The following is a 15,503-nucleotide window of genomic DNA, read 5'->3' on the forward strand; positions in this document are numbered from 1 at the left end:
ATATGATCTTGAACAGAATGTAAAGGACAAGAAAACCCAACAACGGCCACTCACTGTAGGAAACATGACAGTCGCACAAGTCGTACCAGTCCACCACTGTGACATGCGCACTTCACCAGTCACGCCATCCACTGGAGCACCTTGGTACGCCATCCAATCAACTGTCACGTTAGCATACGACTTTCGTTCGTTATATCCTGCAGCCATCACACAGGCAGTGAATCCGTCGTTATTCACATTTTCAACCCACGATACTGCCGCGTCATGGACATACGATTTGTCTCTGGTATCCATATGATTGATAGTTATCTGCATTTGAATGGGTTTGTCAGGGTAAAACACAAACGGTTTGAAATGAATGGCATGACAGTGAGAGTAGCCCAAGGATGGAATATGTGGCATATATGTGGCGACGACCACGCTGGAAAGGATATCCTAGAAAAAACATTTCAAGATGAACTATAGATTAGTATAACAAGCATGCAGGGCAAAGGGCACTTACCCAGAACTTAAAAATGTTAACAAAGCAGCAAATGTGTGGTTCTTATAAAGAGCTTGTTACTCTCTACCATAGAAGTCCTGGGGGAAGTTCACAGCGGACAATGTGTCGCTTGGCACTGAATTAGGTCAATAGCATAGCAAGCAGTCATGGAGAGATTACAACTTGCATCTTGAGCAAAGCTACATGGTGCAAATGGTCAAGCCTAAAGGAAAGGAAAGTGAACATCCACTGTAACTACTACTTCTCGCTGAGAAAAGATTCAGTTCCAGTTATGCTTAAAAAAATATAACTCTAGGGAAGGTTATCCAGATAAGTTAGGCAGAGCTACGTCCCAGTACGAACTGCAAACGACGACGACGACGACGACGACGACTTTTTTGACCAGTATTCTTATTAGCATTGCTCCTGTCAAACGTTTTAGCAAAATTACGTAAAATTCTGTACTTACGTGTAAAGTCACGCATCTATCGCCGTTTTCACCTCTAGATTACATGGGTAAGTAAATAGCTCATTCAAAACATTCGCTACGCGATTAATACTGAAATCTAGTAAAAACAAATATCACTTTTTAACAGATTCAAAAACAACTGTACTAACCTTCACAGCTGCCAGGATGTTGCACGGTTAAGTTTAGTCGATGTAGACAAACTTCACTTTCAAACAAACATCTGTTATCGTATGTTGTGCCATTTGATGAGCAAACGGGTTCTTTGTAAGATGGGCAGCTATCCACACATACACAGCGTGCATCATGGGATCCAAACGCCTTACAAAAGCTGTGAAAATGACACGTAACGTCTATGCAGGGATCCAAGTCTGAAGATAAATTAAGCAAATAACAACAGATTAGATTTAAAGTGCCCATACCTTAAAAATTATTTTTTTGGAATTGAAAATGCACATTACTATGAGAACGTGAGCGAAAAAAAAATTGCTTTGAACACAATGTTATTAAAGAGAATTTTTTTGAGACGTTCAAATTTCCCACCATTTTGGCACACCATTCGTGTAAGTCTTTCACACGGATGCCTCTCGGAAACAAAGGGGTTCTGACGTATATTAAGAAACTATAACGTAAATTAAAGAACACGTGACCTTAGATACAAGAAAATAACTGTGGATTTTACAAAAATTTCGTCCAATTTACAAGCTGAAACAGATTTAAGATGCCAATAAGGTGCATTACAGTTAAATGCAAGAACACTGGCGATTCTAAGAAAAGGACAAGAATGCATATGATCCCGTTTTTCAGTTCCTGCATTTTTGTCTTATGACATCACATATGAGCCTGTTAATTTCGTGATCAGGAGAACCAGTGCGCCAAAGAAATTTAGACTTAAAATTTTCTAAAAACCCTCATTTTCTCGAATACGCAAAAGTGTTGGGACGAAGTTATTGTAGTAACGTGTTCTTTCAGTCAACCAAATCTACAATCCCCAAAAAAGAGACAACAAAAAATAGCATTAATTAGAGAAATAAAGCTTTTCATGAAACCACTTCAAAAGATTCATGTCATAAATTGTACTTGATACACTGCAGCATACAGCCTTTACCAAGGTTTTGATATATTGTTTACGTACCTCCAATCACCAGCTAGGTAATCCAGTTGTACGATGTCCTTATAATTGGCGTTATTGCTGTATCTTCTCATACACACCTCGGTTTCGTTTGTAAAGGTATGCTAGACACAATCATTAGAAGTATCAGATTATCAATCATTAAGCATCATCAGGTATTTTCTTACCTTAACTACTATGTCACTAGGTACACCAAGGTCGTTTAGAAAGCGAAACCGTGGCGTGCACAGGTTGGTTGGAAAAATTTGGAAAAAACAAAACAAAAAAACCTTATTTGGACTCCTTAAACGACATGAAAAATTGAAACAGAGACAATGCTAAAATTAAGTTCGAAGGGAAAAGATGAGAAGGCAGCCTAAGGACGCAATGGACTAAGAAAAATGGCTCCAAGTTTCATATATGTTACCTGAATCCACGTAGTAACTGCGTTACAAGTTCCAGAAGCCGAGAAACGCGAGTTGTTGTTATGGTAACTGAGTCTTGGTGAAACCATTACTACCGGAGGGGCATAGAAAGCATCAGTGAACTTTATTATCTAAAAAAAGAGAAAAGAATCAGTGTTATGAAGTTTTTCTAAACATATGCGGTATATGATATATGTTGTTTAGATAGTTGACGATAACAACATTAGAGCTCCTTGAACTTATAAAAGACTTTCTATTTATGAATATAAGTGACTGAGAAACCAAAACAGTATAGTTCATTAGTTACTTTACCTGACAGACAGCGTTGTTTTGTTGCTTGTTTAGTGGTGAGTTATTCTTTGTTGTTACAAGGCCATGGATCAAGGTAGAATTCAGCGTCATCAGCTTAACAAATGCTATCCAGTCCTGAAGGACAAGTGAAAAAATATTAACAATGTTATCAATATATTCTTTCTCAAGTCAAGGTTGTTTCTAAGAGAAGGGAGCCCATTTCTCTGAACCTGTGTAAATCACAGGGTACCCAACATAGGATCTCTATGAAAAAAGCTACAATTTCCTAGTAGGCAAAGAGCAAGGGTAGAGCGCCAGGCACAACTGGGTTCTGCTAGAGCACAGCCCCTGTAAGTTGCAGCAAGGGAGGAACCGCTTGGTTGTCGTGTGTCTACTTTCAAACAGGTAACAGGTAACAAAAGGAATTCACTTACCACCTTGATGTTTTTATGCAGCCCATCAAAAATCTTTGTTTCCCTGAGGCAAACCTTAAAACTGTCCCTGCGTACATCCTCTACCCACAATGCCAAGGCGTCCTGAGGTCTCTTGAGAATTTGGTGACGAACTGTTACATAGATACTCGGAGGAATTGAGAAACGCTGAGAAAGCAAAAGAGAACGAAATAAATAATCAATAACATTTCTTCTTCACACAAACAAGGATATGATAGAAAACGAGGGAAGTGTGAAAGAAAAAAATCATTCTTAACTTGAAAGAAGCAAATTGGGTAGAATTTTTGCAGATGAAAAACTAAGAAGAGTTTTACGAATTAAACACAGAATTTTTAAATATAACGATTATTATGAACTTGGCCACGTACAAACAAAAGGAATCGAAATATCGACTTTCTCACTAAATTTTTTAAAGCAAAAATTAGCAAAAAATATGACGATGGGTAAACCTTTTTAAAGATGTATAAATGTTAACCTTTTCAAGGGCAATCCTTTTACACTTTTCTCCAGTGGTCCAAGAATCCAACGAGACTGCGTCTAGTTGAGCGCCAACAGGAACAGATTGCAGCGCCATCCAGTTCACTTTCGTAGTCCCACTAGAACCATCTCCGTACTCCAAAACACAAACTGTAAATTCTTTATTATCCACAGATTCCACCCAAATAGCCGCGCCATCTCCACCGCTATAACTGTTTGCTGCGTGGCTTTTGGAAACGAAAACTTTCACATCCTGCCCGCCATTGAAAGGATTCTCAAAGGAAACCTTTCACACGCAAACAGACCAGGAGTAGTAATGGTGACATTGGATATTCCAGTTTTGATACTCAGCGCTGGGAAATACAGAAAAGTTAAAAAAATAAAAATAAGTGTGAAAACAAAATACAGAGATGAATATTCTCTTTTATACCTTCAACGTCTTGGTAAGAAAGTGCAGCTACGAAGAAGAAAGCCGACAACAACTGCACACGGACTTCTTTCTCGGGAAACATCTTGCTTCAAATGAAGAAAAATCCACTCTGTTGAACATTATACCTCTTAGCAATACGTGGCGATATAGTCCAACTTGTTTTTACGCTTTTAGTAGATCTCATTTGCTTTGTTTGAGGGGGGGGGGGGGGGGGGGATAGGGAGTAAAGATCTTTGAGGTAGTCAATTGTAAGATTTATGCGGAAACTGAGAAGGGTAGGCACGTAGGTTCATTCACTGCACTGTCACCACTACCATGGCGATGTATTGAAAAATGCTGGAGAAGAGGTTCCTTTAGGTCCTTAAATTATGTTTTCAAAAAATAATCTTGAATAAAAAATGAACCAAACGAAGATTTTATCATTTGTTTTATGTGGCCCAAAGTTTCACGGACAGTGATTAGGTGAGGTCTCAGCCACGAAATTGATAGCCGATGATGCAAGCTTTACTGAATTATTTTGAATCCGAAAAATTATTATATTTACCCCCGCCACAACAAAAGTTAAGTTTTTGGATTTGAAGATAATCTAGGGCGAATCTCGACCACAGAAAACTGTATTTTTTTTCCTTTCCGTTCTTTGATGATTAAGTCTTACGAACACGCACATTCCATTGAACTCAAGCGGGCAGGAAGGTTCCCTCTTGCCCCCGGAGGTGTAGCTTGTTACATACAGCGAAGAGTTTACATCACCCTGGCCAGTTAACAGAGCAAGCAGTGAAGCAAGAAATATTCATTGAAAACATTTGCGAGTTAGTTATGTGGCATTAACAAGTTGTTCAGATTTGCATTTCAATATTCAGTTTATCCAGTCCGCACACTTTTTTATTCCCTTGTACAGTATGTATATTTAGGTTGCTTATAATTTCTGAATAATTGCCTAAAATTAAAATTTTCATGGCTTTTATTAGAAGCAACGTTTTCGTTTTACTTTTGAATGCTTAATATTGATACGCTGAATTGCATTTACCCATTTCAGACCAAGACAATTGTACTGAGATCCGAAAATTGTAATCAGGATACTTGATTAAAAATTAGTTCGCATAAGACCACACAACGATCCTTAGAATTCTGCTTAGCCAGCGTGTTATACTCCTTGACGCTGCAAAAAAGAAAGAAATTTCAAGGACTCGGTACTGTGAGGCCTCTAGTCGTATTTGAGCCTTGAGAGTAAAAACCTTTATTGTTTAAACTCAAAGTGGTCCTCTTAATTGTCCAACCTCGACTTAATTTAATGTTTCGCTATAAAGTTTGCGAATCAAGGGAATTATCCTCTTTCGCCGTATTTCTCCTTTATAGCGACCTCAACACAGGCTTGTTACCCCATGATGTTATCATATGAAGACGAACGACTTCCGCAAGACAAAGGTAAATAACTATTCTCGTTCCAACGTGTTGTCTGTCTCAGAAACCATGAAAGGGTCCAATGATTTTGTTATTTTCTTTTTTTAAATCGGGGAAATATTCATACAGATAACCATGGGTTACAAAAGGTACATTCAAAATCTTAGCGTTATTCTTTTCAGTGGTAAATCCAAGATATGCCGGAGTTAATTTTCCCTTTTTTACAGATGTTTATTTTGCATAATGACAAATGGCAAATTATGTAAGAATCGCTGCCTAAACATTTGTTAAATTTCTGTTAAAAGATAATGTGTAATCTAATTTCCGTTCTTTTTTCTATTGTAATATTATTATGACTTAAACTTCAACTTTTAGGCTAAAAAAAGAAATTGATTATTGCAGATTAGTGATAATTACCCGATGTATTTATATATTTGGGTGACATACTGGACATTTGGCTAGACCGTGGATATATACTACCGGTCTGAAAAGTGAAAATATGGAAAGGAAAAAAAAACACTGCAAAAAAAAAACCCTCCTTGATCTATGAGCGCTTTACATTAGGTATAAATGTCGTTCATTTCTATCGCCAATACAACTAATATAAGCACTGAAACTCACAGTTACACGGTTGGTTTTCGCTCAAGATACCACTCACCTCATGATTACTTCCTGATGACTTTGTAATAAAACGAAGAATAACCTTCATCTTAACTTTGTCGGACAGGCTGATAGCCTGAAAAAGTAACTTAAACTTTCTTGGTCAGAACTAATTTTCGGACGTAGTGCAGTCATTTCATCACGCAGTCGAGAGTATACAAAACGTCACGGTGAACTCAACCTATAATATGCTCATTTTATACATTGCATTGAAATCAAACATTTGTTTAGTCACGAAAAAAAATTCAAATTTAGGGTATTTTCACTATGCCAATTCAACGTGCCATTTGCTCATCGGCGTTTTTTCCTCGAAGTAGGTGTCCGTCTAGATTCCACAACGTCTTGAGTCATTCTACTCCGGTAAAGATTGAAAGTCTCTGGGGTTTCAAATATAAGTTACCAAAATGCAAAACAACTATAGAAAGGATATTTTTTACGATAACTGAATTATATCTCGCACGCTGTTTGGCTAATTTAATTATCATTAAGAGGACAAGCACAGAAAATTTTAATTTAATAATGCAAGACGCGGTCATTTGCCAAACGAATGTCGAACTTCGATGTTTTTGCCTAGGGGCCGACCATTTAACTCTTGAGGGGTGGGGTGGGTAATTTCTGGTCATCAAGAATTTTTTTTCTAGCAATCTGGTGGGAAGGATATTTTTTTCCCCTTTTTTTCCCCATAAGCTTTCTATTACATTTGTGCTGCATGCAATTTTTTTCTTCCGACAAGCGCTTGTAGGATTTTTTTTTTTTTTAAATCAACCACCCCCACCCCCACCCCCCTCAAGAGTTAAATGGTCGACCCCTTAGTTTAGTTTCGTAGCAGATTCACTTTCTGTTCTCTGAGAATAATGGCCAGAAAGTTCTGATGCAAGACTTGCATCCCGTTTGGATTCTCTGCAAAAAGCTTAAGCAGAGGAAACTAAACAAGACACTTAGTTTCCAGAAGCGGGGCGACTTGCTAGAAATGGTACAGTTTCAAAACTGCGATTTAGATAAGCTTTTAATGTTCGTAAATAGCTTGAAAATTAAAAGAGTAAGAAAACAATTCTGAAAGTCTAGTTTATTAAAAACAAACTCATTTGTAACGGTAGTTTTCCTTTGACCAGTTCTGAGTGTTTCTCTGATCCTTTTTTCCGAAAGCAAAACAAACTTTTTGTACAAACTTTATGAAACTTTGTAAGTACCTGGTAAGTTGAATTTAAAACTTCATGCCTATAAAACCCACCTTTCGGTTTGATTGTACACAGCTCATATAGCTGAATGGCATTCAGGACGACAACTGGCCGTACACGACTTCTGTTCGTACTGATCGGTTAACATCTCTTCTGTCTAGTTTGATCTACAGACAGTTGAACCGTGCATTGTTTCGACTTGTTCGTTTACTTTAACCGCTCCAAAATCTTTCCTTGGAACAATAATTAACCTTGGGCTAGTTTACGACTTTATACAGCCCTACAATGCCGCCGTTTTTCAAGACAATAAACATCGCTGATCTCATTCTTGTTTGAAGTTTGCAAAACAAATTTATGCAGGGCAGTGACGTGACCCAACCTGTCAAATTTTTAGCCAATAAAACTCCGTTACTTGTTATCAGTAGCCAATCACTAAGCGAGAAAATTTATTGACAATAACATTGCGCTAGTTTAAAAAAGTCATAAATTTTCTTGTGTTGTCTTCATTTTTACCGGCAATATTTGACTTTTTCGAGCTTTTGTTATTGTATGCGGCTCGTGGATCCACAACACTTTGACAATGTTATGATGTTAATTTATCATCAATAAGAGGACAGACGATAAAAAACTGGCGTCAATTTGTTAACTACAGTACATGGAAACAATTCGGTCACGTGACGTTGTATTTCGAACGGAGTAGCCCAGTTCCAACTGTTTGAGCCAGAACGCCTGGTAACTACTTTGTAGCCTCAAGTCGAGGTTTAAGGGAAAGGATGCCTATATTTGAAAGCACATGAACTAGAGCTGGAGAGTCCGACGTGTGTTAAAAATGATGTATTAAGTCATGTTCGTGCGTAAAAATAATTTAAAAAGATCAGACCTCCCTCAACTTTCTCGATTTTTCGAGTTAGAAGAATCTTATAACAAAAAAGATCGTCTTTTGTCGTCGCGCTGATAAAGAGTTTGATTCTATGTATCTGCACATATGCTCCGAGCATTTTAAGATCGAACAAATCATGAAGACCTTGTCTGCAACTAAAAAAATAGCAAAAGGGACGGTCCCGACGATTTGCTAACCCCGAAATGACTCCCTCGAAGCCCAACTGTCAAAGTGAAAAACAGATGAATTACTAAAAAAAAGGAAAATATAAGATTTCAATTTGGCATAACAATGTAATCATAAAAAAAAAAATACTACTTCAGCAATGAAAAATCATTGGTAAATTTACAAATGTTGGTATTTTTTGTAGGTAATTGGTAGATTAGAAAATTATTCCAACAATGGAGATGAATTACTTGATTTTTGATACAATGATCATTACATAATACTAAGAAATATCAGCATTAGGCTTTAATCAGCCATACGTTATGCTGCTGCTTCTTGACCTGTTGAAAGCTTTCAGCACGATTGATCAACTACAAGATTCTTTTGCGCAGACTATCTAGTTGTACCTAGATCGTAAGCAAAAGTCAATGTCTAGGGACCCACATCATATAGCAAGGACTGGTAGTTTCAACTCCGTACATCGATCAGCCGTTGAACCCGAGATTAAATTGAATGCAATAATGCAAAATTGATTTGAAATACGCTTAAATACCTAATTTTCTTTCCACCAGCTTCAAATAGTGACAGTGAAATGGTATAAATATAATTAATAATTTTAGCTCACAAATTAACTAGTGCACGTACGTGGCAGTGGTGGCACGTTGGCGCAGTGTGGTTAGGAGCTGACGTCATCATAGTGTTGGTTCAAATCTCGATGAAGCTACAGTCGAAGTTCTCCTTGAGACTTCTCCCGTAAGCGACCAGGTCCAGTTATGAACACCTTTCTTTACGAACTATTAAAAAGTTTCTTAAACTCTCGTAATCGACCACACTCTATTGTTTTACCATGCGGTCGCTTACGTGAGCGCATTCTCGTAAGCGACCAGCTCTAGTTACGACCTCTACTTCGAATTTCCAAGGTGGTCGCTTACGAGAGCTTCGACTGTATTTTCTTTTTCTTTGTATGTTTTTTATCTGTTTAGTTCCTGTTTTTTTGTTCATTTGTTGAACAATTTTTTCCCTTTGTGTTGTTTCCCTTTATTCTCACTGCTGACTCTTTCTAGGCTCGCGAGGTTTTTGCGATAACGTATTTGTTGTGGTTGTCGTTACATATAAATGTAGAGAAGATCATCGCAGTCAAAACCTGCCAGTCTTGCCAGGAATTGAACCTTGACCTTTGAGTTACCGGTGCACGGCTCTAACCAATTGAGATGGCAAAACAACCGGGAGCTGGTCATTAAATTGGTTCATGAATTTCATATATTGAAACTGCGGGATGAAGTAAAAGACGCAACTTCTGCAGTTGCGAAAAGAAATACCAAGAAATAGGCCGCAAATCAAGGGATCTCATGTGCAAGTAGAATACTTAATGATGTCATTTCGTTACTATGACAACTCTGATGTCATTGTAACACTGATCATAGGAAATATTCATCTTTATCTAATACAGCTTTGATGATCATTTTTCCAAATCTTCATTGATGCCGACCTAGTGTATATTCAAACTTAGAAGGTATTGCCTCTGAAAAACCCTATCCAACCACCTGAACACCGGTCAAATGAATACATATAATGCCACGGGTATGAATTCCACACACATTTCATATCCGACCAGGCACGAAACCACCAGTTCCCAACCACTAGTGGCTTTAAAACACTTTAAGAATAAGTTTAAGTTCACAGAAAATAGTTTTGCTGGCCGAATGTCTTGTCTCCCTGCTTCACCTTAGCCTGTTGAAGGACTAGTTCTGCTTCACTTTTATTCTCGTGATATATGTGGTAAAGCCGCATTAGCCTTGCCAAAATCTTGTCTCCTTCCGTGTGTCTTCTTAAGTGAGCCTTTTGATCATTAGAGATATCAACGTTCTATTCGTGACCATGCCGCAATCCACATTTCGTGTTTTAGAGCACTTGGAAAGAAAGGACTCGTCAAACCTCTGAGTGTTTCTGTCAGAAGAGATATTAGAATCAAAAGCAGCTTTTGATTGTGTACACAAATGGATACAAAATAATTGAAACACTGAAATTTCTGTTGGACCAGGGAGCATTACTTTCATTATGAATTCTTTTATTATCTATTTTAAGCAATACGGATCTTCCTGTTTGAACACAGCCTGGTCGAATCAAACGCAAGAGGTTACTAAAAGTTCGAAAATGTACATGAAGTCTAAAAACCGGCAATGCAATGACCCAATTTAGATTAGTGATTAGTCAAGCGATCATCCCGTGGTAGTGATCCAGAAGAAAATCCCCCGTTAAAATTTAATAAGTTGCTTGCGCGACTCAACAATGTCTCGTCTTCTCCATTGTCTGCTTCCTTTTGTAGTTTTGGGCGTTTTAAGTTTCCCTTTACTTCTTTAAGTCTCTCTTAAAATATGGGTGTGATACCATGACACCGGGACGAACTCAGACCGGTACAAATTTGTAATTTGTGCAGCCGTTTACATGAGACCGGGACGAAATGCTTGGTCACGTGGCCTCTAAGTGCAAGTGGCATATTGTACAGTTTCAAAACTGCGATTTAGATAAGCTTTTAATGTTCGTAGATAGCTTGAAATTTAAAAAAGTAAGAAAACAATTCTGAAAGTCTAGTTTATTAAAAATAAGAACATTTATAACGGCAGTTTTTTTTGACAAGTGCTGAGTGTTTTTCTGATTCTTTTTTCCGAAAGCAAAACAAACTTTTTGCACAGACTTTATAACTTTATTTTGTAAGTACCTGGTAAGTTTAATTTAAAACTTCATGCCCATAAAACTTACCTTTCGGTTTCATTGTACACAGCTCATATAGCTGAATGGCATTGAACGACGACAAACAAGACGAGAACTGAAGTAAACAAACGGCCGACCGGCGATTTCTGTTCCTACTGATAGGTTACTATTCTAAACTGCCAGGCTACAATAGTTTGATCTGCAGACAGCTTAACCGTACATGCTTCGACTTGCTCGTTTACTTTAACGGCTCCAAAATCTCTCCTTGGAATAATATTTAACCTTGGGCTAGTTTACAACTTTATACAGCCATAAAATGCCTCCGTTTTTTAAGGCAATAAACATCGCTGATCTCATTCTTGTTTTAAGCCCTGGGGACGAGGCTGCCAAACGACGTCATGACCCAAAGTCACCCTTCGGTTTCCAATCGTTTCTACTTAGGGGGTAATTACATGAGACAAGTACGAACTCGGACCGGTACCAATTTGTAATTTGTGCAGCCGTTTACATGAGAGTGGGACAAAAATGCTTGTCGATTACATGAGACCGGTACAAACTATAAAACAGGAGATTCTTGGAGCTATATAACTTTCACAAGTCGATTATTTAACATATTATTACTGACGTTCCTAACTGGTAAACAATTTACGCCAGTAAACAGTGAGTACACAAACGTAGAGTTGTACTGCTCAGAGAAAATTATAAACTTTATCTAACGCTCATATGGTGGCCTGTTAATATTTGCTGCACAGCAACTAAAAATGGTGCAATATCTCACATTAATCCAAGCACCGGAGTATTCAATTGAAGCTACTTCTACGTCCTTTTTTGCTAAAACAAAAACAAAAATCGTGGAGCAATACGAAGAAACATGCTATTTATGGACCCGGTCTAAGATTCGTTTCCAATTTATATGAGAACGATACGGCCACAGACCGGTACGAAAGTAACTCGTGTTGGGTCATCGACCGAGACGACGTTAAACCGGTCTGAGTTCATTTTTCGGCCGGTCCCATGTGAACGCATGAAAAGAAATGTATGGAGACCGATACGAACTCATACTGGTCTGAGTTCGTCCCGTTCGACGACTATCCGGACTTAATTCAAACACCATCGCATGACACACGATTGTACAGCCGTAGTCGCACCACGAAAAATTCTGCAATCAAGGTCAGACATAATTCCTCTTGATTCACTTGTGCTTGAACATGAATCAATAAGTACTACAACACTCTTTCCTTTTTATAACACGGTAATGCTATCAACGAGAAATGTGCAATTACAGTCGAACTATCCGTAAGGCTAACACCCAAAATGCGAATTTGTACAGGTAATCACATGATTTCGAGTGCAATTTGGAATAAATAAGCACAAGTAAATTTTTTCAAAGGCTAACAAAATTGCACGAGCCCGTAGGGCGTGTGCAATTTGTGGTCTTTGAAAAAATTTACGAGTGCTTATTTATTCCAAATTGCACGAGAAACATCATGTGATTACTTATTAATAATATTCATGAAAAAAATGCGAGATAGCTTTAAAATCACGTAAACCACGTGCAAAAACAATTTATTCAAGTGCTGCAAATATCATCACACGTGCAGTCAAAACAACATTTTTCTCGACGTTTTTAAAGTTTACAAGCCGCAGAAACGGGCTAAACAGTTCATGGAATCGTTCAATCTGTATCGGAGTCACTTTCGATGAAACGCAATCGCCGTTTGCAAGGGCGAATGGTAGGCGAAGTCTTGTTGTTGAGGTTGAATGTTACATTGCAGTTGGTGAAGGAATTCATTACATTCTGCGCTTGTGAACTCATCTTATGAGGAATTACTGCACTTGAAGTACAAGGACCAGGTGTATTACCCGCTGGCTTCGGTGTGCTGTTCTTTCGTGAGATGGCCTACGAAAGCTGTCGCTGTTCGTCTTCGTCTGCTTCATCATAGTCATCTAAAGATTGGATATTTCTGTGACCAATGACTTTTGCAATTGCCGACCTTTCGAGATTCGCCTTTTTCATTTTGCTGACTACTGTTTTACGGGCACTGTGATTGGAAAACCGCTTCTCAGATGTCTCAAGGCTGGTTCCGGAGATGATGCTCTTCATCATGGAGTTGATTTTATTTTCTTCCATGGGCTGTACCTTGTACCAAATTTCGTCGTCGGCTCGTCTGTTGTACTTTATCGAGAGATAAAATGGACCACTCGTCCTCAGATTGGGAGGTCTACGGCTAGTGTACTGACGAAATAAAGCAACTGGACATTTTCCTTCCCCGGTCTGAAACATTTTGGGCTGGAAGTGTCTTGGCTTTGCACTCAAACCTCCAGGTCTTGTTTTCGTAGGCCCCTCTGCAAACTCAACAAATTCGATGCCGTCGTCACCGTTCATGATTCTGAAATCCTCCAGTCTCATTCCGTTGTGTTCTTGCCTTCCACGAAGACCAAAGTTTTGGGTAAGGAGCCACCACATTGTTTGAATTAAAGATTCTGGGTTATTACCTCCGAGTTTTCCGCTCTTCCAGAGAATTTCTTCTTCCTCCTCTGATACTTGTCGAGCTTTGTTTGGGCGCTTACCACGGCCAGCCAAGCGAAGCTGTTTCGCTTTGCCTTCCAACACCTGTTTGGACGAACCAAATTCTCGGTCACGTACAATGGACAAGGTGTAGCCTTTGTTCTTTAAGTGTCTGTCAAGCGATGCCATCATTACTTTGAGGCTTTCTGGTTCATAATCTTCACCTTGTTTATTTTTTACTTCGGCGTAGAAATGCTCGAGCAAAGTGTTAAGCTCAGCTGGCTCATAATTTTCTATTTCATCTGTAATTTTCTTCTCTAAGCACCACTTCTTCCAAACAGAGAGCCAAAAATCGGTGCTTTTTGCAGTGTTTTCGTTTTTGGAGCAGTTTTTTATGTCCTCTATAGTTTTTGCTGTCGCAAAAGCAAATCTGCTACAAACGCCAGCCATTGCGGTTTTTGCTCGAAACTGGTCAAGAGCGGATCCAAATTTTGCGCCATTCAGATGGCGCACTTGATTGGCTCTCAGTGAGTTCCTTTGTTTATTAACCAATCAGAATGCCTCGTTTGTTACCTCTTTTCTGCACTCAATTACCTTTTTTCTGCACTGTGTTACCAAAAAACTGCATTTCTCTTAGCCAATCACAATCGAGAAATTTTTTCATGTATATTATTAAGGGGGTAATTACATGAGACCGGGACGAACTGAGGCCAGTACGAATTTGTAATTAGAGGATGTTAGCATCGACAACGAGTACTAGTTCTAGAACGAGATCAGCAATTTTGCGTACTGCGCATCGGTTCTGCGCATCTCCACGTTTTCAAGTCGTCCTGTCAAGTTGCACTACGACGAGTTCTCACCAAAAACTCGAAGTGGGTAGAACGACTGGGAAGAGCTGGTTTTCAAAGGTAAATTCCGATCGTTTAATGCAGTTTCTTTTCGTTTCTAGCCTCTCTTTATCATCTTAAACATTCCTTATATTACGTTTTTATTAGCCTGCGTGGCAGGCGCAAAAAGGGGAAGGGGAGGGGGGAGGGGGGAGGGAGAAAGGGAAAAGGAAAGGGAGCGCCTGCTCTAAGAGCCTATGTTTTTGCATAACGCCTACCAATTTTCTAGTAATCCGATTACGCTTACTGTCAATCAAGTGTCGCTACACTCGCCACGCAGAAAAACATTACACTCACGGACTAAAGAAATTCGCTTAGTTATTCAGATCCAGAAGGCACTTTGGAGAAAATTGGAACCCTTATTCAGCCGTAATAAAAAAGCTTTACGCTTCAAAAGAGCTCAAAGAAATTGCGCTTGCATCAGAGGGCAAATCCTGCCGACCAGAAAACAATAACTACAGTCAATCGATATGTATGTCATGACCTCTCAGTGTGAAACATGCGGCTTAAATAACATTTGCTCAGTATAAATGCAGACCAGAGCATAGTCTACCCAGCAGATAAAAACAACTTTATTGGATATAAGCAGCATTTTGGCATGAGGTAAAACCACCCTCTTTTATTGCTAAGTTACATCGGCGAATGTCATCGTTCGATAAATTGGCTAAATCTTTCGCTGGATGGGCGCCTAATCCCTTAAATAAGCTCTATAAGCCCAACAATTCCATCTCCTGCAACTGGTCTTCGATAATACTTTTCAGTGGCGAAATGACGAGAATCGCCGCATTACCATTTAGCTGGTAGTTCTTCGCGCGTACAAACATTTGGTAAATAAAACTCTTGCCGTATCCGGTCCGCAAAACCGCCAGAACATCTCTGTCGGCTAAAAGAGCCCTTACTGCTGATTCTTGCTCTAGTTTTAAACAGTTTCTCTACCACTAGATAAATTCACATCTCTCAAAGCACTCTCTACGACAT

General features: G+C 38.9%; 1 protein-coding gene and 1 long non-coding RNA gene across 5 annotated transcripts in view; both read right to left on the reverse strand.

Annotated features, from left to right (window-relative positions):
* The window catches only part of LOC140936010 (lectin BRA-3-like), a 98,512-nt gene that overhangs the window by 42,263 nt on the left and 40,746 nt on the right, over positions 1-15,503 (reverse strand). The window contains exon 1 of one of the 4 annotated variants that reach the window (XM_073385593.1): positions 55-365. The exons of 1 other annotated variant lie outside the window; for it this stretch is intronic. The gene's annotated coding sequence lies outside the window, so the exon portion shown is untranslated. Of the gene's footprint in view, positions 1-54; positions 367-15,503 lie in introns of those variants that run through there. 2 more of the 4 variants (XM_073385592.1, XM_073385590.1) reach the window with 2 other exon arrangements.
* On the reverse strand, positions 2,486-3,369 carry LOC140932676 (uncharacterized). The gene is made up of 3 exons (XR_012164983.1): positions 3,209-3,369; positions 2,796-2,909; positions 2,486-2,614 (listed from the first exon to the last, which is right to left on the reverse strand). It is a non-coding gene; the product is annotated as an uncharacterized lncRNA (long non-coding RNA).

The sequence above is a fragment of the Porites lutea genome, chromosome 4 (assembly GCF_958299795.1).
Source record: "Porites lutea chromosome 4, jaPorLute2.1, whole genome shotgun sequence".
Classification (NCBI taxonomy): Eukaryota; Metazoa; Cnidaria; class Anthozoa; order Scleractinia; family Poritidae; genus Porites; species Porites lutea.